The sequence below is a fragment of the Ambystoma mexicanum genome, chromosome 5p, assembly GCF_040938575.1.
Source record: "Ambystoma mexicanum isolate Mex_15411 chromosome 5p, UKY_AmexF1_1, whole genome shotgun sequence".
Lineage (NCBI taxonomy): Eukaryota > Metazoa > Chordata > Amphibia > Caudata > Ambystomatidae > Ambystoma > Ambystoma mexicanum.
Window position 1 is genome coordinate 985,683,358 of NC_090930.1, and position 23,084 is coordinate 985,706,441.

General features: G+C 45.7%; 1 protein-coding gene across 7 annotated transcripts in view; it reads left to right on the forward strand.

Annotated features, from left to right (window-relative positions):
• The window catches only part of FARS2 (phenylalanyl-tRNA synthetase 2, mitochondrial), a 2,528,336-nt gene that overhangs the window by 295,680 nt on the left and 2,209,572 nt on the right, over positions 1-23,084 (forward strand). For 2 of the 7 annotated variants that reach the window (XM_069613456.1, XM_069613455.1), the window contains exon 3: positions 3,247-3,303. The exons of the other annotated variants lie outside the window; for them this stretch is intronic. The gene's annotated coding sequence lies outside the window, so the exon portion shown is untranslated. The remainder of the gene's footprint in view (positions 1-3,246; positions 3,304-23,084) is intronic. 7 annotated transcript variants of the gene reach the window in all.

The window sequence follows — 23,084 nt, forward strand, 5'->3', positions numbered from 1 at the left end:
GTGTGCTGCTGGCGGAGGACAAAGTGGGGTTTGGTGCTGGCACACGGCCCATGAAGGCCTACTGGGCAACCAACATTGTCTCTGCAATGTTAGACATTATGTTGTTGCCCTCCCTGACCTGTCGTGACAACACCATGTTAGTTGTAGCAAAACGCCCTATCGAACATGAGAGGCGGCGCACAGAGGTGGCACTGCTCTCTCGCTGCAAACGGACCTCCTCCCTTTGGAGCCTTGCCTCCTGGAGCTGTTGCTTGACAGGTTGCATCAGACAGTCCTGGTGCTCTTCGATGCGCTGTAGCTGGGCGCTGAGTTCCTGGAGGGAAGGTGTGGGGTAGTGCATCGGACTGTGCATTCCCATGGGGCTGAATGTGACCAGCTGCTCTGGTGTGGTGTTGCCCCCCTCATTTCCATTCCCGTGTGCATCAGCACCCTGATCTACATGGGCACTTTCAACGCTAACAGCATCATTGTCGCTTGTTGGGGCACCAGCACTAATAGGTGCACTGTAAGTGTCTGCACGGGGATTTGGTGTTGGCACATGCTGGTCTGCAGGCGCAGTGGGGATGGTGGTGTCCATGGTGTTGTGCACCGTTACCGTAGCAGATGCATGGCTGCTGGAGGTGCTGGCAGTGGCTTGCTGGCATTGCTTTGTCCGACGGCCTCGTGCAGTCCCCCTTGGCGTAGGCTGTTGTGCTGTGTCACTGTCGGTTGATGTACCTGTGGGGGATTGTAGGGCATGACGTTAGTGGTGTGACAGGATGTGTATGGGGCAGTCACATGCAACACACTCCTCATGCTTCGTCCACTAGCAAGTAAACTCATTGATGGGTGATGCACTCAGGTGTGTGGATCAGGGCTTGCACTCAGTTGCACGTTGTCTCGCTGTCCGTGTGGCGTTGACACATGGGGTTGTTGGGTGTGGTTGGGTTAATGGTGGATGTGTTGTGTGCCTCTAGGCCCTGGCTGGTCTTCCTTCATTCACACTCATGGCTTAGCACTCTGTGTACTTACCAGCCTCGCCAGGTGTGCCTGCTCCAACCTCAATCACTGACACCCTCAATCCCGTCAAGGTGCATGATGCTGCTGCACCTCTCTTCCATGTTTGGAGCTTCAGTGGGGAATGTGGTCCCCCCTCCTGTGCCTGTGTGCTGCCAGCAGGTTCCTGACCCGCAGCAGCAGGTCGTCCCACCGCTTGTGGCAGTCCTTCACTGTCCGCACTGTCACACCCACAGCTGTGCACTTCTGGGCAGCCTCAGCCCATATCCCCTTTCTCCTCTGCTGTGTGCTGCGCCTCTGGTCTGCACTGAACAGCGCTGGCGCATTCTCCACAGTGTTCTCCACGAGCATTGTCAGTTCCGCCTCGCTGAAGCAAGGTTTCCGCTGCCAGATGGCTGTGACCCTTGATGCCATCTCCAATCGGGTATTTCAGCAGTCACAGGAGCTGTAGGCCTTTTGGTTCCAGAGGATTGCAGTGGATTGTGTTTTTTGTAATGGCCGCGGCTGCCTTTCTGGTTTTCGCGATCATGGTATTACTCGTTCCGGTATTTTCGCATCCGCTGATACCGGCATGGTGGATACGGATGTACCGCTGCCATATGGCCTGGTGAATTCATCTCTGTGAGTGTTACCGTGATGGCGGTGGGACCGGTTCCGCACTGTTCCGGGGCGCACAACCGACTAGCCGTAATTGTTCCTTACTTCCGCATACTTGCGGTCGCAGAAGCGTTGTCACTGCCATCACGGTAAAACCAGATTCCGGACCGGCTAACTTGTAAAGAAGGCCAATGTGTACGCTTAAACTTACTGCATTTTTGCCAGGTAATATTTCTGCACAGTTCACTCGTAATCCACCTTGCTTGTGGTCTGTTACCAGGTGTGTTATCAATTCTTCGGGCTTTTGTTTGACCAGCCTGACCTACCCATATCAATTTACAAAACCCCATGTCTGTAGCCTAATTTTGCTCAGTTGCTTAACAGAAAGAGTTAAAATAGACCTATCTTTTTTTATTCTGGTGCACAGCATCATTTTATGACGTTCCAAATTCTTTAGATTCCCAGCTAGTTTGACACTTATATGACATGGCAAATTTGCTTTAAGTCATGAATGACCGAACAATGTTATTAATTTCTCACTAATATATCCTATTTCATCTAAGATTACTTTGGATCCTTCCGGTATGCCAGTTGAAGCCGTCAGGTGAAGACATGTGGCTTTGACTTCAGTGCACTGGATCACATCTAACAGCTTCTCCTCTCCTTTCGTGCCAGTCACTAAAGCAAACTTGGTGGTTTGGGATGCTGGGGTGAATTTTCACACACAAACTGGCAGATCGTGTGTTTTTACTAGCCGATGAAGCTGACCATGAAAAGAGTGGCTAAAAGTGTTTCCGTTAGCCAATTGATCCACAACATATTTTTTGCATCAGCCCCTTCCACCCACTCCACGGCCCCAGAGAATTCAAGATCTATTTTCTGAATCTGCTGCCTTTCACTATCACAGTTTACTTTTGATGATCTTTAAGCAGAGCAGCATGTCCAATTGGTTTCCGCTATGCCTCCTATTCACAGCTGCTCAGGATTTAATAATCAGTGGTAGTTTTTTTGTTCCACTCTTTATTTCTTCCTTTACACAATTTTTAAACGCAGGAAGTAATTCAGACCACCTTTTCATAAGTGGGTGGCCCTAAAAAGGAGACCCTGAAGTTTGTTTTCCGCAATATGTTTTGTATCCTAAATGTCCACCGTGGTCAATTTCTGACAAGCTGCTGAATGCTCAGTGTAAAAACAAATCTTTCATGGCATGTCCCGTACACATCTCATATTGATGAGGCCAGGTTGTTCCCAGGACTTTGCCTCCCTCTTGGTGCCCAAAATCTAGCCCCCTTGATAAATGATACAGCATTTATAACACACCTTTACACAAGTGTTTCTCGGTTTCTTTGCTTCACGTCCTGACCACACTATTTAATATTTCCCTTGTCACCTCTATCTTTTCCTCTGCTTTTAAACATGCTATTATTCTTCCTGTCCTAAGAAAGAAAACCTTATTTTTTTATTTAAATTTGTTTATTGGTAAAGTAGTTACAGCGTCGAACATTACATTACTATGAGTGTATACAATGTCGCAATATATCAATTATTTCTAAGTACTAAATAATCCCCAACATGTTCTGTGGATTTAAAGTATATTAAATGTTCTCGTTCAAGTTATAAAATAAGAAATCTTTGCATCTGTTTACTTCACAGACGTGGGCAGCCGGGTTAATATTAGTGATACGGGCACCTTAAATATATCAGTCCAAGGTAATAAAACCTTACTTGACCCTTTTCTTCCTGCGAAACTTTGTTCCAATTCTCTTTACCCTTTTCTCTCAAAAGTCCTGAAATTGGTGGTTTATGTCCAAATCTCCTCTTACTTCGACCAACTCTCTATACCTCGGCCCAATCAATCTGCCTTTTAAGCTCTACTTTCCAATAAACTGCTCTACTCTGTCACTATCTCCCTTCTTTCACCTTGACATGACAAATTGGCTTCTATTCTTATCCTCCTTGATCTTTCAGCTGCTTTCAATACTGTGGATCACCACTGCTTGTTTCTACGGTTTAGTCTCTTGGTTTTTCTGGCTCTGTACTCCACTTGCTCCGATCATATCTAAGTGACCAAGCTACTTAATCTCCTAGGCCTGAAATTCCTTTCCTATGCTTCTGTTAGAATTCCATATACATCAAGGTTCTGTACTCGAGACTCTTCTTTTCTCGCTCTACATATCCCTATTTTGTTTCTTTTCTCTACCTTTAATCCCTCCTGCCACTTTTATGTGAATGATTCATAGATCTTTTAATCTTTCTCCTCCTTCTCTGATGCAATACGCTCTACCCTTTCCAGCTGCCTTCTTGCATTCCAAGCCTGGGTGAATTCTCAGTTTCTTCATGGGAGTCCTACCAAAACTGGAGTACTCCATTTCTTTTTGCTTTTCTTCTCATATTTCTTCCCCTACTTGTCGCTTTCACCTCTACAATATTTGCAAAGCCTGTCTTTCTTTCCTTCCATGGAACCAATGTTCTTCTGTCCTTTTCTCATGGCTTTATTACTGTTCCCCCCTTCTAATTGAATTCCCTGTCTATCAACTGTCTGCTCTTGATTTTATTTACAATTCAGACAGCCGGCTTCTCTTTGACCTTCCTCCAAACGCCGCTGTTTTCTTTTCTCTTCTTCCCATCCCCTGGCTGTCATTCAGTTCTCGGTTTCTTTTCCACATCCTATGTATTCTCTACAAATGCACTCATGGACTTTCACCACCCTACCTGATACTTGGTTTCCTACTATTTACCTCCTCGCCCTCTTCGCACGCAAGCTCAGTTTATTCCCACATTCCCTAAATGTCCCCTTGCCCAATCTCACCTTTGCTCATTTTCACTTTTCACCTGTGATTACTGGAACACTCTTGCTCTTGATATTCGTGGCTCTCCTTCTGCAGCTATTTTTTGTTCACATCTTAAATCTGATATTCATTCATCTGTCGGAATTAAACATTTATTCCTTATTACTGTTTTTTTCCATGTATTGTATTGTATTGATGCAGTTTTGTCCAGCGCTTAAGTAAAAACGCCATATAAACTCACTAAAAGAAATAAAATACAATGACACTGGTGGGACAAAGTTGGGGTAGGGTGGGTGGATGGCTGGCAGAGTGTGGGCCTGGAACCTCATTTCGTAACCAGGCCTGTGTGGGTCGGCATTTGAACGCAATAGTGGTTGGAAGTAAAGAAACAAGGCTATGGTGAGAGTATTTTTGGTGAGTGTATATTTCAAGAATCTGTTTAAAAGCTATGGGCGGGTTTAAAAGTATGAAGGATTAGAAGGGATGGAAAAAACATCATCTGGGTAGCATTAAAGTCAGACACAATTTAGGTCTGATGGATGGATATATCCGAAGAACCAAAGCAACAGAAGGCTCCGAGCATAAACACAACCCCTGCCTCCCCCAGACATTAGGCTGGACTAATGAACAAAAGGAAAACATACTTCAGAGTCAAGAACCTGAGGGGAAGCGCTGCCTAGAGCTACAGCTGCTCATTCCGTAAAGCATCAAGCATTGTGGACCGATTTCAAGGGGGCAAGACCAGATGCTCTGTTAGGTGAGCCACCAGAAAGCTTAGGTAACCAGGGGCATAGGGTTCTATTGTTTAACTACCACCCAGGGTTAATCTTTTAAGGAGGAATCTGCCAAACCCAAAGCAAACCCATCCTTCGCAAACATTCTAGGTTTTTTAAGGGATCACAGGACCAAGGCAAAAAAACAGGGTACTCAAAATAAATAATTGAGAAACCAGAAACAGTCTGCTTAGGGAGTCTTTGTGGAGATTTTCAATCACTGGGAGAGTTCTGCCCTGAAGGTGTCTCTCCCACTAGTCCTCAGAGATCTGTCGTCCAGGTGGCCAGGACACAGCCATCGCTTTTGCATCTAGTTCCTGGGGGTGGGCCAGGGTAGGAAGATCACCTGAATGAGGTGTCTTCGGGGAGTGGAAGTGGGACACCGGATAGCGAGACATGGCATCCCCTTCCCTGTAACACCTTTACCCCATCCTACCTGGTAGGATACTTAGAAATTCAAACCCCCCCCCTTTCCAACACGAACACTTTCCCACAGACAGCTCACTGTGAAAGAAAATGGACTAACACCCGAGTCGTATACCTGATGTGTCGCACTACAATGGCCAGGAAGGGTCAGGCAATTATTGATCATTACACACCCCTGACTTCCATCACACTTAAGGCGGAGCATGAAAGCACACTTTGAGCAAGGCTAAGCACACTAGGAAGCAGAAGTTCCAAGATGGCAGTTTAACACAAGGCGGAAGACGTCAAGACCGAAGAGGATAGCAAGGAGGGAAGTGCCCTTGACCTTTTACCTGAAAGCATGTATCTTTCCTGAGCCTTTGAGAATAAGAAACACACCTGGAATCCAAGCTGAAGAATCCTGTATTGTGTGTCAGAGGTACCCGGGGCTCTCCCGCATCGACAGTCAAGGAGGGGAGAATAGATTGCCACTGTGGTACTGTCCTTGGCTCCTACAACAAAGCAGCACCAGTCAAGTCCGCACAGCCAGTGAGTTGGGGGGACTGATATCTAATCTTCGTGGAAATAAAGGTTGCAAGCAGCAACATTGTGTAAAGAATATTGAAGAGAACAGTGCATGAAGAGTATGTGCGGAGCGCCACAAATATAATTAAAACAGCAGATGAGTGATGGAACTTTGAGGCTAAGATACGATAACATTGACGGTGTGGTCCAGCACCATGTGAGTGCCCATTCGAAAGTCTGTTAGGTATCCAACAAAAAGTTGACAAAGGTTAAAGCAAGAGGAATTGTGCAATCGAATTGGCCCTGCAACGGGTCAAGCCAAACCCTGTTCACATTCGAAAGTCTTTGATATTTTATGTAAAAGTGACATTGGTCCGAGCCCAACAGAGGGAGACTAATTCTATGAAAAAGGGATCTGAGCCTGGCTGAAGGTTATCCGGGATGAACCGTGAGTCACCCGAGAAAGAGAATATACTACGAACATTTTGCCAAAGAGATCTGAGCCCGGCTGAGGGGGAACTTGGGTGATTAAGGTAGTCGCTCAAAGTGAATACTTGTCGAAGGAGGAGAAGAATTTATTGTTTTGAACTGTACCCTCGTGCTAAATCCACCAGAGATTGTGCTACGCACGAGTGAACCGCCTTGTGCTAAAAACGTGGGGAATGGAGGCCAACCGCCTGAACAACTTGACATATCATTTTGAACACTTGTTTCTTTTCATAACATTGTTCCCTACACTATTTGTATTTAGAGGTAAGGATTGGCAATAGTTTTCTTTTAGTATAGGCCCTTTTATTTTGACAAGACACCACTAGGACTGTTATTATTATTTGATGGTCGTAGCTTGCTCCCATTGATGGCTGTAGGCTTATATAGGCGTTTATCAAACCCTTTGCTCAATAAACACCCTTGAACTGTGGTCACTTGTGTCTGTTTTACTGTTGATGCCATTCCTTCCTTACATGTGGCACCCAATTGTCCTTGTAGACATTCACCCTTATATCCTCCAGAAGAGGGCTAAATCCTTGGAGAACTTGACTGATCACTGCTAACTCTCCAATTCAATGAGTTTGCTGCTTCCTTAGATGACCAGCATCTCTTGACTGATCTGTGATCCAGAGTAGCCAGACAGCCGCCCAGGGGACCAGCCTCTTTCATTATGCTAATTAGGTCTGGAGGTTATGTTAAATGGATCTGGAGGCTAAAAGATGACTCTCTTGTAAATGTTGTCCTCCGCTAACCACCATTGGAGAGATTGAGCCACTTCTGATGTAATTAGGACTGTTTGTTGTTCCTAATGATCCCTCTGGTGGGCCCATCTCCATAGCATTTGTCTGATGAAGGGTTTCAGGTGTAGCCTGGACCAGGGTACCATTGATTGACACATATGCTGCAAACACCCTCTAGACTTGTAGCTACTTTTGTGCCACTAGAGAAGGATTAGCCAGTAGAGCAGAGACCCAAAGCACCTCACCCCTGCAAACTCACCTGAACTCTCCAGGACATGCTCACCCCTTCTTGACCAACCGCCATTCCCTCCTCCCGCTCAGTGGATGTGTGTGCCTGTTTCTTTTTCTCAAAAATCTCCAAGATTCAGGATAACTTGTTCACCCTTCTCTTCTTCCATCCTCTCTCCTCATTCCTCACACCACCATATACAAAATGTTTACCTATTTTCTATGGGTTGCCACCTACCTCTCTCACCAAACGGCTTCACATCCTCCAGTTAGCTAAACCCTCTTCTACTCCTATGGATTTGCTTTCTCCCCAAATTGTTAGAGATTGCCCCACTCACCTCTCCTCCCTCTTCCATCTCTTCCTTACTTCTAAGATCGTACCCACCTGCTAGAAATCAGCCACTGTGTTCCCTTTACAGAAAAAACCCTTGGCCGATTCCCAAAATCCTTCCAACTACCATCCAGTCTTCCTCTCCAACACTATTCCAAGATACGCGAACAAGTACTGTTCAACTTGATCACCACATATCTGGAAGCACATGATCCCAGCCACCCTCTCTAAACCGGAGTTCGCAGATGCCACTCTACAGGAACCGTCCTCGCCATATATTTTACTTTCTCAGTGCTGCTTCCACTTCAAACTGACATTGATCCTAATCCTTCTTGACTTTTTTGTAGCCTTCAACACTGTCTACCACTCATCATTCCTTTGCACACTTAGTCTTCTTGGCTTCCAAAGTACAGCCCTGACCTGGATTGCTTCCTATCTGGCTGGTCGATCGTTTCACCACATCATGGTCACCCCTTCCTCAATTGGAAGGTCTGTCCTTGGCCCCCTCCTCTTCACTTCCCCACTAAGCAAACTAATCCCCCTGTTTCAATTCTCTTAACGTGTCATTGCAGACAACACCCAGATGTTGTTCTCTTTCCCCTCCTTATCCCTGGACTCTCCTCCAAAATCACTTGTTCCTGAGAGCGGTATATTCCAATGGATGGCACTCTGCTCTCGTGTTGAACTCATCAAAAACTGAAATTAATGATCTATTACCGGCTCCTCACTCCCTCCTTTCACCTCCATCTTTTTCTTTGGACCCCTCCTTTCAACCTGTCTTGAAACCTGGGGGTCCTATATGACAATAACCATCACCACCGCTACAGCTACCAGGTTTAACATCAGGAGAATTCTTGCCCATCTAACCTTCCTCCCTGCTAAGTCTCTTATTTCCACCCTTGTGCTCCGCCTCCTCGACTAATGCTCCAGCCTACTCATAGTCCACCCACTCCACTACTTCACCCCTCCCGGTAAGATCTTCAAATTTGCTGTCCACATCCTCTTCCTTTTTATTCGAATTGGAATAAAAAGGAAGAGGATGCCTACCTCCTCCAGCCACCGACTGTAACTAAGTTGGCTATCCATGCAAACCCATCTCTTTTTTTAAACTATTTTTTACTTGCATGCAAATCCATGTAAGACTATCTTCCTCCATCTCCTGGCACATTCGCCTGCACACTTTGTTCCTCTGTCATTCTCTCCCTCTCTGTCCCATGCCCCTCTATGCCACCTCACGGTTCGGCGCCATTTCCTTAATTGTTCCTCACCACAGGAACTCTCTCCCAACCAACCTCATGCGTGCTGCCCTCAAAATGTCCCTCCCCCTTGAAGGTGTACCACTTCTCCCCTTGTTCTTTCGCACCATCCCCATTCCAGTCAGCTGACGCTTTATAGCCATAAAAGTACATGTGCTAACCAATGTTCATATGACAAATATAAAAGGATAAAACATAAAACGTGTGTGCAATAACGCTGTGGCACAGAATAAAGTGCCAGTGTGAGACAGATGTGCAATACATACTAAATATACATTCCATTCATAGATAAAATGAAGTCAAAAGCGGTGCGACCTCCATAAGGCTTGTAACAGGAACTCAGCAGTGGTCGAAGTGTACGAAAAGGCGTAGTGGAACTGTGTTCCCTATTGGCCTGCCCCCGCTCTCCACAAACCCCATCACCACGCCCAAACACATGCGTCTGCTATTTAAGGGAACATTCAGTACAGTGCACGGACAGTGCAAGTTTCAACTTCTTCCTGCACTTTTATTTTAAAAGGAAACCATTCCGGAACTGTTTCTTTTTTTGTTGTTGAAAGTATAGGAACAGAAAAACTTAATTTAAAAAAGAAGATGGGCACCGCTGACAACTACTCCAGTCCCCCCCACTTCGACCACTGGAGCCCAGTAGCGTAAAGTGCATGTGCACACGAGAGATATAATAGCAAGGATACCATATTAGTACAAAGAGCTTGGGTCGTGTATGATCAAAAGATCTGCCTCAAATACATTACCCTAAAATGCTTACAAAGTGGACTAAACGAGAGAACGTGCTCATCAGTTTCAGGCACATTGGCACATTTCAAACATTTATTTGATACGTCATATCCCGGCATGTTCAATCTAGAGGCTACTGGTAAGTTTGATGTATAGGGAACGCAGATATCTGGGTTTCATGAAATCAAGTTGATTCGTAGCCTATGGTGTCTTTGTTCGCCCCGTATATACAAAACGAGTGACCGGGGATGTGGTCAATGATGTACCGACAGTTTACAACATGGTCTGCCTTGACTATTTCTTTGACAGTATTGTTAAAATTCTCAGGTTTTACCTATACTTCCTCGTGCCCCAACCCAAATAGGGTGTTTTACACATGCGTGCACCAAGAGAGGGACAAGCCCACCTTCTTGGCCAAGAACGTCCTTGACTGCTTCTTTGTACTTTTGCGATTCTAAATTGTACATGCTCCACTCCCTACCACTCCCATGTACATAGTATGTTGTTGTCTTCCCTCTCTGTCCCACCACCTCTTACCTGCTACAGTGTAAAAACTGATTTTGGTGGGGATGACAAATACCAACTTCCGATGCCCTGCGCCCTTAATGAGATCCTTAGGTTAGTAGAGTCGCGTGTGTATGAAAGGAAATGGAGACCAAAAGTTCTGCCACTACGTTGTAGTCCAACAGTAAAATTCTTTCACACAATGACTGAGCCACAAACCGTACAGAACCTTGTGCATGAACGGGAGAAGACAATTTTCAGGTGAGATTAACCCAGGACTGCTGACCAGTTGAAGACATAAAACAGAAAGAACGTCTCGAGCATCTCGGCTTCATCGAGAGACTGAATACTGTGGAAATTGGGATACTTTTAATGATTTGTTTGAGTAAGGTATAGAATTAATATGTTTGGTGGATTATGGGAGTTGGGTGGGGGTTGATGTAATGTGTTTTTGTCTTTAGTTTTTGTATGTGTATAAGTGTTGTTTGTGCTGTCAAAGTTCAAATTGGAGTGTGAGGGGAGATTTTCCGATGCTGAATTACTGTTAACTGACGGTTATTATTGTCAAAGCAACTGTTATGTAAATTGTTGCTTTTCTGACTCTCACCAATATGTTTTAATGTTGTTTATGGTTTAAAATTAAATAAAGTTGGTAAAAAAAAAATAATAATTTGATTTGCCCTGATTTGAAGAAGGCACGGGTCGTGCCGAATCACGTCTCTCACAAAGAGCCCTCCTACGGGAGTTCTAAAAATACTAAAGAATAAAACCAGACAAGGTTCTTTACGGTTTGTGGCGCAGTCATTGTGTGAAATAATGTTACTGTCTGCTACAACGTAAGGCACACCACACCTTCTGGGGATTGCCTGGTCATGTTTTATGTACAGTGTGTTTTGTCAATGCTCTTTATTAAATAAATTAGTACAAACATACAAAAAGGTGGCGCATTTCCTTTTTCTTCTGGAAAGTACAGGACAAAAAGTGAAAAAATACACCAGTGATATTTGTAAATGTTTTACCTGCACCTCATCAGTGGAGGCAGGCCGTAAAAACGGGTGTTTCCAAATGCTGATTTTTTGCAGTTACTGCCAAATCTGGCACTTCAGAACAATGACTTTAGCATTTGCCTGACTGCATTGGATATTCCCCTAGTTGAATGTTTTATTGTCTGGAGCTTGCAATCTAAAACGCAAATATACCATACACGAAAAGGAGTTCGTACATATGCTGTCTAACATGGACAACCGTTAACAATTCCTTTAAAATATTTGAAGTTTGCAGCTTTTACAATGATAAAATTCAAAGTGGGGTGGAATGTAATACATATGCTGCTATTCATTGAACGCCTTCCACGCCTTACGTGCAAACCTAAGCTTCACCTGTATTTGCCATATTGTCTTATGAGGCACTCCTCCAAACCAGCCCAACCCTATGTCGTTGTGCACATGTATTTGTTTTTGATTACATCTTTTATTGAAATATAATCAAACCAGCAACATCTGAGATTAAATGATGCAATTCGTGGTACCAAAGCAGTTGGTGTTAATTTGACCATGTGTGGAATCACAAAGTGCAGATATTAGAAGCAAGAAGAAAAAACCTGATCCCACAACATAGTTCCCGCCCCTTCGACCCCCAGTGCTCTGCTGCGCCATCAGTTACAGTCGGGTGTAAATGAAGCACAAATCATGCAAGGAGGCAGATAGTGCGATATGCCAGTCACAGGCCCCGCCTGATCTCTGCACACTGCAGCGACAGGACTCACTGTGCTAGGGATGGACGAGGTAAGGCAGAATAATTAGATGTAGGCCTCTACCAGTTCGCGCGAGAACCGCCACCAGCTTGAAGCCAGCACACTCTGCCATGCAGATCTTGGATAGCAGAGCACGCCATTTCTTCTTGTCATGCTGGGTCGCTGAAGTTCCAGTCCAGGAGAATGGCCTTCTGAACTGAGAACAGAATGATGTGTATAAGCTTCTGGGTTAGTAAGTCATCGTGCCAATCATCGCTGTTGAGCCCAAGGAGCATTGCCTTGGGTGATAATGGAACATTGCACCCCCGAATCCGTGTTAAATGCCTTCAGACATAGTCCCAAAATGGCTGGACGGCGGGGCAGGCCGAGTGAACCAATTTCGACAGGTTGTCTGCAGCAGTCGGGGGATTGGATGAGGTACATATTGTACAGTATGCTCTCCGGACAATCTTATATTGCATTTCTCTGTTTCAAATTATATGACACTTCTTTAATCGCACCAAAGGACTCGTATATAACTTCGACATTTAGTGGCATGTCAAGTCCTCGGCCCATATACTGGCAAGTGTCGCATTTCTATTGAAATGAGTGATCATTAAAAGTTCTAATCTTGGGAAAAACTAGGATGTCTCACCCAAATGCGTCCTCACAGGGAGATGGCTCACTTGCTGTGGATTCGGTCATAGTAAATTTAAGTATAACTGATTTTATGGTCCGTTTTGTCATCCAGTTTTTATAAGTGAGGCCTAATGTGTGTCTGACTTCAGTGAATGGCAATACTTTTGATTCGTCACAAAGGTCCATCATCCTCACTGACTGCCAGTCAGAGGCCTGTCGGTCATGTAGAGTGGTGTGTAAACTCTAAGACAATAAAGCCCTTAGACTAATTCAGGTTGTTGCGGTGTGTGTATCGAAACCTGACATGTGTGTGACAGGCATGCTATCAAGCAAGCCAGGCTTGCTATCAAGTGAGACACAGACTCAAGTCGGTTAGTTAGAAAACCTTTATTGGCTAAAATTCTGGGGATGGTGTAATGCCTAACTGGCCCTAACTGTAAAGGGATAGTTCCCTCAACTGATGTTTCGAATGGCCGTCTCTGTCTAAGAGTCCAAAATAAGTCCGCCTGTGTCTAAACCTATGCTTGCCCTCACTCTATTACAAAAATGTGATAGGAAGTCCTTTTAAAAATAGGAAAAAGTGGTTCAACAAAAATGGAAACCAGGGTGGGTTTCGGGTGGTCTTCTCACTAGGTGCTGCTGGGTCAGTGTCACACAAATAAGTTCAATCCACAGAGCTGTTCTTCACAGGTCCCTTTTAATTATCCCGACTACAAGTCCCTCAGGGTTCCCTTCCCCAAGCTTCAGCTTCATCAAGTTTGAAAACACCATTGAAAATAGCAACACAGTTCCTTTTGTAAGCTTCTCGGGGGTTGTCTTCCCCAAGCTTCAATCCTCTTACCAGGTCTTACCAGGTCAACAAAAACGAACAAGTCTCTTAACTTGGTTAGGCCTCTTACGGTTCCCTTCCCCAAGCTTAGGCCCCTTCAGTTCTTTATAGGGATGTACTTTGATTTCTTAAACAGCCCTCTCAGAGTCTCCTTCGCCAAGCCCTAGGCCTCTTTCATTTTACAAACACAGCATAATATGATTTATTACAGTTCTGTCTTGAATTTATAAACCATTCCTTGATGGGGTAGAATCAGAGGCTTTTGAAAATGCCAGGCTCTTTGCTTTCCCTATGTGCAACCCCTCTCTTTACTCTCACGTTCTTCCGTTACCCTTTTGTTTCCTTTGGATGCCTTCTTTATCCCTTTCCTTTTGCTTTCCTTTCTGTGCACACTTGCATCCTCTTTCTCGTGCCTCTGGCACTTTACTGATTTGCTGTCCTTTCCGTGGACACGTGCACCCTCTTTTGTTCCGTGCACACTTGCACCTTCCTTGGCATGCCCCAAGCACTCTTTGCCTTTCTCGTGTCCCTCGCACTACGGGCCACTCGCTGCTTCTTCTTTCTCTCGGTTTTAGCTTTGATCAGGCTTTTTCTCCTTGCCTTTCGCCCCGATCTGCTTTTCTTACTTCTTTTCTTTTGCTTTCTGTCACCTTGCTGCACCTTCAGCCTTTTTCTTTGCTTTCACTTCTAACTTTCACACTTTTATTTCTTTCCCATTCTGTGTCGCTTTTCCTTTCGGGCCTTTCTCCCACTACGCTCTCATTTAAACGCACGCTCCCCAGTTTCTCTTGGTTTCTCCATGAAACTCACCGGGCAGTGTCGTGTTGAGAGGTGGCTCCTCTGGCACTGTGGGATTGAGGTCCGGGTCTCACCACCTGCCCCTCAGGCACCCTTGGGCTTGGTACTCGCCACAAAGGAACAAGCACTTTGCTGGACCAAGCCTGCGGAATACAGGCATCGCTTCTCTGGCTCCGTGGAGGCTCAGCTCCCTCGTTACGCTGCAGCCCACACACACCGGGCCAGCCTCTCCACGTGCCATCTGCCTTCTTGCCTGCAGCTCCTCTTGCTCTCTGCTTCTCGGCTTCACAGGTCCGGAGTGCATCCCCAGCTCGTTTCAGTCTCTGCGACGGACTACACCTTTTATAGCTGAACACACAGTCAAGTGGAGCCAGGTGTGAATAGTTACCCATGCCTGACTCTGCCTGACTCTATTAGTGGGACAATTGTTTTTTCTAAAGTCGGTTGCCCTTACTTTCCCCCTTGTTATTCCTATGGGTAATCTCTATTGATCCTAGTGGCCTCCTTCTCGTCTGAGTACTTTTTGGTAATGGGGAGGGGGAGATGAGGTGAGAATGTAAACACCCCACAAAGGGTGAGGGAGTGTAGGGTAAGGTGTTTTCAGGATTGGGAAAATACCATGTCCTGCCTCGGGTATCTTCCTCCCAATCCCTTGTGATCCTCCACTCAGATGATCCTCCCTTCCTTCTCCACTCTGATGCATTCAGCCATCTGTTCGGCCACCTGTAGGTCTGCTGTGAGATTTATTTTCCTGTGATTTCCAGGTGTGCTGCTTATATGTCATCTGGAAATACACTGTCGTCTCAGATAAGATATGAAAGCATCTCGACATCTGAGGGCATTAAAGTCAATGGTGAGGTTGTCTCACCAAAAACCCTCAGTGTCCTGTAAGAGATGGTCTACAATATCTGGGTGTTTGAGAGACATCCAATGGCGCCAGAGGGGAAAACGTTTTAGTTTGTCTGAGCATGTGATCTGTAATAGCACCAGAGCGTGATCAGAGAGTGTCATGGGCCAAATGTTGCACTTGTTACCCATAGGTGTAATATTGCATGGGAGAAGTCAGTAGTCCAGTCGGGAATAGCTATGATGATGGTTAGAAGATCCCCCATTAGTGTGCAGAGTGATTGAGACGTTTTTGGTGTCCTGTGACGAACCGCCTGTCCTGCTTTGTTTGTCCAGTATTGGTGACAAGGCGACATTTAGGTCTCCCCCAATGAAGGGTGCACATGAGGCTAGTGTGTTCGTGAAAAAACCTGGGGATTCGGTTGTCGGACCATAGATGTTAATGAGCGTGATATGCTGTTAGGATAAGATTATGTATCATGACAAATCTGCCCTCTTTATCTGACTTGGTGTCAGTAATAATAAGGGGAACATGTTTCTGACTAAGGATGGATACTCCATATTTTCCATGGAACTGGGAGTGGGCTGCTGAGCCCACCCAACCCCCACATAATTTGGCAGATTGAGTCGCGTTCAGGTGCGTTTCTTGTAAAAATACAATATCCCCTTTCTGATCCCTAATATTTTCAGTAGTCTGTCACTTGATGGTATGGTCCAGCCCCTGGATATTAATTGTAAAGCATGTCAGTGACGCCATTACCAATGGGATGTAAATCCTCTACTAGCCAACAGTGCCTTTCTCAACGAAAGCCTGCCTCTTGTAGACTGTATGTCATCATGGTGAATTGCGCTGGACATATATCGACAATAATGTTGTCAAGGGGGAATCCACCCCTTCCCTGCCAGGAGACCGAGTGACCGACAACAGTGATAGCCAGACATATGTGTGTGGATTGTCGAAACAGCATGACGATAAAAGAACCCAAACCAAGATAGCGACATTGAAGTCTAGGAACAGGACCCTGATACAGCATGGTAGACGCCTGTGTGGTGAGCCTCACTAGTAATGAATAGTGTTCCATTGTAACCCCACAGCAACTAACTCGTCCACGAATGGGGCGATAAGAGCAGCAGTGGCAACAACCGGGGAAATTATTAACAGTGTGTATAGGTGGGTTGAGAGAGAGGCCACAGGCGATGCCTTTTCCTGTAGTAAACCATAGCATCCCACATGGTGGTCTAGAATTATACAAACATACAGCTTGTGCCACACCATCTCCCCTTCCACTTAGTAACTTCATCACTCTTTAAGGCAGTGAGCTTTAGGGCCATTCATTTGAATTTCCAATTTAATCCACTTGGGCGGAGCTGCAAACCAAGAACAATAAGAGTATAACACAACATAAGGGACCAAATATACTCATAAGGATCAGAGGGAGGTATTCAGTTCTAAGGCGTGCAGGACAGGTAACTGCACGAACCAGCCTGTTCCACGGAGTAAGACCCCGGTGGGATTTGCGGTCATCTCCTCCGTCGACGGTCCAATTTACGGTCTTGATCAGAACTTTGGGAAATCGACCACTCTGTTTCTACCTGTTGTGAGGGACAGTGGCTCTATTGGGTGAGCAGTTGATCGTTCTGGCTCCTCCAGTGGTTCATCCAGCTCCTCCAGTGGTTCATCCGAGGTGACTATGTCATGCTCTTTCAGTAACCGCCACGCCTCACCGGGACCTTGAAGTAGTGCCATTGCCTGGCCCACTGTATAAACCAGACTGCTGGAAACCTAAGATCATGACGATGATCTGTGACTTTCAAGGCCACGAAGATGGGGTTAAAACCCTTTGGTATCTCGACACCACTAAGGAGAAGTCGTTAAATTGTGTGAGGGGTCAGAAATGTGAGGCAGACAACTTGGTAAAGATTTTTCACAAGTAGCCATTTCTTTAACTGAAAAGGATGCGATAACAGCCACACTATCCCTAACCTAAAGAGAATTTCCCTGCCCATCAAAACAAGACTAAAGGAAAACACTCTAATAAAATGAATCTGTTTCTCACACTTATACATACATACAAATCATCAAGATGCAATATGGCAATTCAGGTTAAACAGAAAAATGTTATATTCAACATGAACCTGATAACTTTGTATCCTTGTAACCTGGGTCGGATCCCGTTCCCCAGGTTCAAAAGCAGGGTTTTCAACCAAGGTTCCAAACAAGAAAGTTCCCCTTTTGTATTGTAAAGTTCTGTTCATAAAGTTCTTGCTCCAAAATGTCTTTCACTTGGTACTTGACAAGTTTCAACAAAATGAAAAAAGTCTTGATAAACACTGCACTAACGCTTCATCTTCTTGGAACATAAGCAATTCAACAATTCTTCTTGATTCACAACAATGTCTTTTTAAGGATGGTGATTACCACAAGTCATCAAACACAATAGTGGCCCTGTCACTTTCTTTCCTTCACAACCTTTAACCCCAATGCAGTACTTCAGTGTCATCTTCCTGGTCCACTAACCTGCCACGACTACCACCAACAATCCCTATCCTGGTATACTTCCCTGCCAAGACAAAAACTCCTATCACTACTACAAGTACTTTGTGGTAAGGCTTGCTTCACACTTTCAGCAAAGTCTTTGACTTTCAACAACATTTAAGATTCACAATTCTTTCTGTGAAGACACAATACTCATTGGTGCAGTTCATTCCACTTATTTATTTGCCCCAGGCAATGCATGTTCTGTTTCTCTCTTCCTTGATATCTCCCACAAGAAAGGCTTCTCTCCTGCCATTCTGTCTCTCACTTTCACATCAAACAAATGCTGACAATGGGCCTCATTACAAGTTCGTAAACCGGTACGGTAAAACCGGCAGGCTGCTGCCGAACTTGGGAATTGGGCAATTACCGGGTCATTACGGCCCCGCCAGACCTGGTATTTGCCCATTCCCGGGTGCCGGTAAAAAATGCTCCCCATTCCCATTGAGCCCATCGGGGCTCAATGGGAATGGGGAGGCCTGATACACCGGCATCCTTCAGAAAGGTGCCAGTGCATCCGACATGCTCTACTCGCGGGTGCCGATCCGCCCGCCAGGTCCAACTTGGTGGGCGAAAAGGCACCCGCGAGAAAAACGCGTAGTTTGCTGGTCCGGTAACTATGGTACCCGCAAGCTTACTGGTACCGTATTTACCGGACTGTCAAACTTGTAATGAGGCCCAATGTCTCTCTATCACACTTGCCTTTCTTCGGCTTAGGCAATGCTTGTTGGTGGGTGGATTAACTATGGCCTGTTCCTCATTCTGGGAACAATGGTTACAATTCCTCTGCCATCTCGTTGTTTTATTACATTTCCAATGCCGGTTATATGTTTCCTAAAGTATGTCCCACTCTTTACTTTGGCAATGGTAGTTTTTTTTCCTATTCAATGTTTCCCCCTCTTTACTTTGGCAATGCAGGTTTATATCTTTCTGCAATATGTCCCCCTTTTCGTTTAGGCAGTAAGGGTTGTAACCTTGCTTTCGTCTAAAGTGAGTATATCACCCACGTAACCTTCTTCCATTTGTTCGTTATACAGAATTGTTTCCAGCGGGCAGCGTTCGACTACAGAGCATTTCAGGGTTTCATAACGCAGGTAAACTCACTGGTCTCGCCACAGATGTCTGCTCGAACTGCTGCTTGTTCTGTGGACTTCTGAAATCCTGACAGTCTCAGTCGCATTCCTGCGGCCCATGCTGTTTGGGAAAAGAGCCTGTCTTGCACCTCCTGCACTCCGGTGCTCGCTAGCCACTGGAACCACACACACATTGAAGAGAGTCTCTCTCCTGGGGACGGCTTCTCAGTCTACCGCTTCCCACTGCGCAACCTCTACTGTTCAGAGTTTCCCCTCTGAAGACCTTCTCAGATCCGAACTCCGCTTTTACAACAGTGACGGCTCCAGTGTCTTCAATTCTCTGCTAATGCAACTGCAGCTTACAACTCCTGTGCTGCTGCACCTTCTACTTCTAATGGCCTGCACCTGAGGGGGCCTAATATATTCAAAAGTTCTGCTTAGATATGGTTTTCAGAACCACTAGACTGCACATTGCAGTTTAGTGCCTCTGAGTCCCTCTTCCTCGTCCAAGTACTTTGGGCATTTTAATTAATTCACTCCTTTTAGTACACACCTCTTCAAAGAAGGCTTTAGGAAAGACTAATGATTGTTTTAGATTTAAGGGAGAATTATATTTATTAGAAGCCAGAGTCTTAATGCTTCCATATTTCCATATCCTTCCCCGGGCTGATCGCAGTGGTTTTCACTACCAACAAAGTGGGTTGGTTTAAGAAGATAAGTCTTACTCTGACAGCAAGCCATTAAATATTCTGGCATCATAGAAATCTCTCCTTCTGAAGAAGATAAATACTGCGTCCCTCTCAATGGAGCCATCTCATTTCCTGGGGCCCTTCTCCTAACCAGGTGATAATTCTAGCTAATGCCACCCCCAGGGTTAGGATCAGGTAGCGGCTGCCTTCCCCTGGCCACCTGGGAGGAGGCTTTAGGCAGGGGTTCTGTGAGGACTCCACAGAATTCATCACAATAGGCAGAAGGAGTACCCGGCAATCTGGATATTGCCTGTCGAGCGATATGCTTTTAATATCGCCAATTCATGCTGGATATTAAGTAGGTGCAATGTGATGATACGTGGTCTTTCACCTGCCTATGGTTTCAGTATAGGTGCGCGGTGGGCCCTTTCAATAGTGTAGCTTCTAGGCTCCTCGAGCCTGAGATTATTCCGGAAAAACTCTGTGATGAATCTGGGAAACGTCTCTCCCCATGTGGCCAGGGAAAGGCAGAAGTTACCTGACTCTGCCCCTGGGGGTGACTATCTGAGGGAGGATCAGATAGGGGGAGACTTCCCTTGGGGGAGGAATGAAGAATCACTAGATGAGACATGGGGTATCCCTCATAGCCAACTGCCCCAAGCCTTCATGGCATACTGTCACACTAGAGTAGAAACTGTGTCTGAGAGCAATTATCAACCTTATGCTTGTAGTTCCTTCTGTAATACTGGGACAAGGAAGAGGGCCGGAGTAACAAAGATTCATAGAGCCAGGAAACCAACGCTGCAATCTAGGTGTTGGAGGGAGTTACATGGTGCCAGGATATTTAAAACCAGCACAGTTGTCACGTGGCGAGAAGGAGAGGCTCAGAGACAGCTTCCTTTGATACAACACTGGTCGGACTGCGGGAAAGAGGCACACTGGCACCCGGAGCAGGAGAACTGCTGAAGATGTCGCTGCAAGAGGCCGAAGAACCGGAGGGCTGCCACATTGGGGTCGCGGACAGCAGGAGGATGTCAGACATCAGAGACCAGGCGGGAAGCAGAGGCGAGATGGGATGCTCCTCCAGGCAATCTGAAAGCCGTCACAGCCAAGAGTTGACACGAGGGACGCCGAAGCAGCCAAACCAGACCACTGAGCCCAGAAGGGAAAGGTGGGATGCCGCAGCGCATCACAGCGAATACCACGCACCGTGGGCAAAGCTAAAGAATGTAATCAAAAGGGCGGGAAGCCCAAACAAGTTAAAAGGAACAAACAAACTGCAAAGAAAAGGATTGCTGACCCAATTTAGAACAAGGGCAATATTATCAACATGGAGAAGGCTGATGCCTGATAAAGAGTGCGAGTCTGGGACCTGGACCCAATTTGTGAAACCACGAGAAGGGAAGCCAAGGGAAGATGCATACGTCTGTAGCTCTCTAACAGAAATGCCCTTGCAGGAGAGTAAACCAGGCACTGGGCAAGTCTGGGACCCACACCCAAATACATTGTTGAAGTGAATACAAGATCCAGGGGAAGGGAGTCATTCTCCCTGGAGTGGCCAAAGGAAGGAGCATATCCTTTGGGCAGAAAAATTGCTGTGCATGAGCCATTTTGGGCATTGTTAAGGTCAAGAGGAGGGTAGGACACTGTTGACACATTTTGAAGGAACCAGGGGAAGGGAGTTGTTCCCCTGGAGTTGTGAACACTATTTGAACTCTGATTTTGATCAACACCTTCTTGCTCTTTTCGGATCATTCAAGACACTATTCAATGAAGCGACATTCCCCTTGTCACCTTAGGATTAGTTGTAGCATGTGAGGGGAAGATAGGATTTTGGACACAGGATGGGGGACCTTTTGCTTTGGGACATCCTAACAACGACGGAGCCCTTAGTATTTTGCGTTGAGGTAGGGAAACCCCTGCTAGTGTTAGGCATAGCGAGGCATTTTCCAACCCGTTTGTTTTCAATAAAAGTTTATAGCACCCACTATGTCCTCCATGTATCCGTGTCTTCTGAGCCCTCAACTCCTAGAGGACATTTTCTATGTCTGTGTCTTCCATGTTTTCGGGGACACCAACAAGGTGAAGATTATTAGGGCTATTTTCTTGATTTTTGACCTTTGCCCCCACCATTGAACCTCCTTAATTAGTGCATCTATGTCTGTCTCAAGGGTTGCATGATTATCCTCCAGCAAACTGATGCAGCACTCATTATCAGTGGTACTCTCCGCTTGAACATTGAGCCGGCTATTAATGTCTTTGAACACCTTCATGTCCTGGACGGTATGTGATGAATCCTGCGGATCCCTCACTAAAACCCTGCCTAAAGTGTCCTCCGAGGTGGCCAGGGAAAGGCAGATGCTTCCTGATACTGGCCTTTGGGGGTGGTGTACTGCCGAAGGATCCAGTGCGAGGAGATAAGGACAAGGGTGGTGAGGAAATCCCATGGGATGAGACACAGTATTTATCTCTAAAAGAGAAGGACCTTTTAAAGGTACCGAGACATATAATGGCTTATTGTTATTATGATGTGTCTCAAACACACATTAAACCTGTTGATGTGGGTAAAGCTGATGTGACTTCTTTAAATATCCCAAGCAACGAAAGACCGCTTGAGACTTCCAAGGTCAAAAATCCCACTTACTCCCAGAAGCACAGTAATAGGAAACCTAAAATAATGCCTTAAATGTACAGCCTTCTCCTTTTCAAATACATTCTTGTAACTTTTCCTTAAATGCATTTAAGAGAAATACATCTGCATTTAAAAATAAAAAGCTGATAAAGCCTATTTCTGTTGGTTGGGACTACAAGCCCCTTAATTCCCTAAGTACTGGGATGAGGAAGAGGACCCAAGAGCAATGTTGCAGGAGTAGTCAGCTTGTTAAGCATAATGACCCAGATCTGAAGAAAGCAGAGAGGCTTAAAAGGCCCCCTCAGGTTCAAGCCATTAGATGGAGTTGGAGCTGGAATAGTCGCAGTAGTAGCCGCAGCAGAGCAAGAGCACGTTGTTGACAATCCAAGCAGAAGTTGGTGGAAAGAAGGGACACCAGGATTTTGACCAAGCAGATTCCAGCTGCCTGTCCTGAGAGGGTCCTGTCCCCCCCCCCCCAAGTCTGAAGTGCAGAGTTTGTGCAGTGGAAGGTGTGACGGAAGACTGCTTTTCTCCATTTGAACCTTACTGCAGATTGTGCAGCAAGAAGCGTGCCGGAGACTGCATATAGCCGAGGGTCCCAGGAGTGAGAGGAGCTCTGTGTCTGCGTGGTAGGGACTAAGACACCTTCACCGAGGAAGGGTTTGTGTCCAAACGAAGCCAGAAGCAGTTCAAGTCCTGCATCACGCGAAGGGAGCAATACAGAAGCCAGTGTTTTAGCATTTTGTAGCCAAGCAGAATCACTCGCATATGAGTGAAAGCAGTAATAAACTGACTGTTGATTGTCGGAAAATGAGAATTTACAAAAGTCGCACTCCCGTTGAGTAAACTTCTTCCATAACACTCGTGTAAAATTAAAACACTCTGAACCACGTTAATTGAATCCTAAACCCTCTGAAACAGATGAAAGACTGGTTGTGT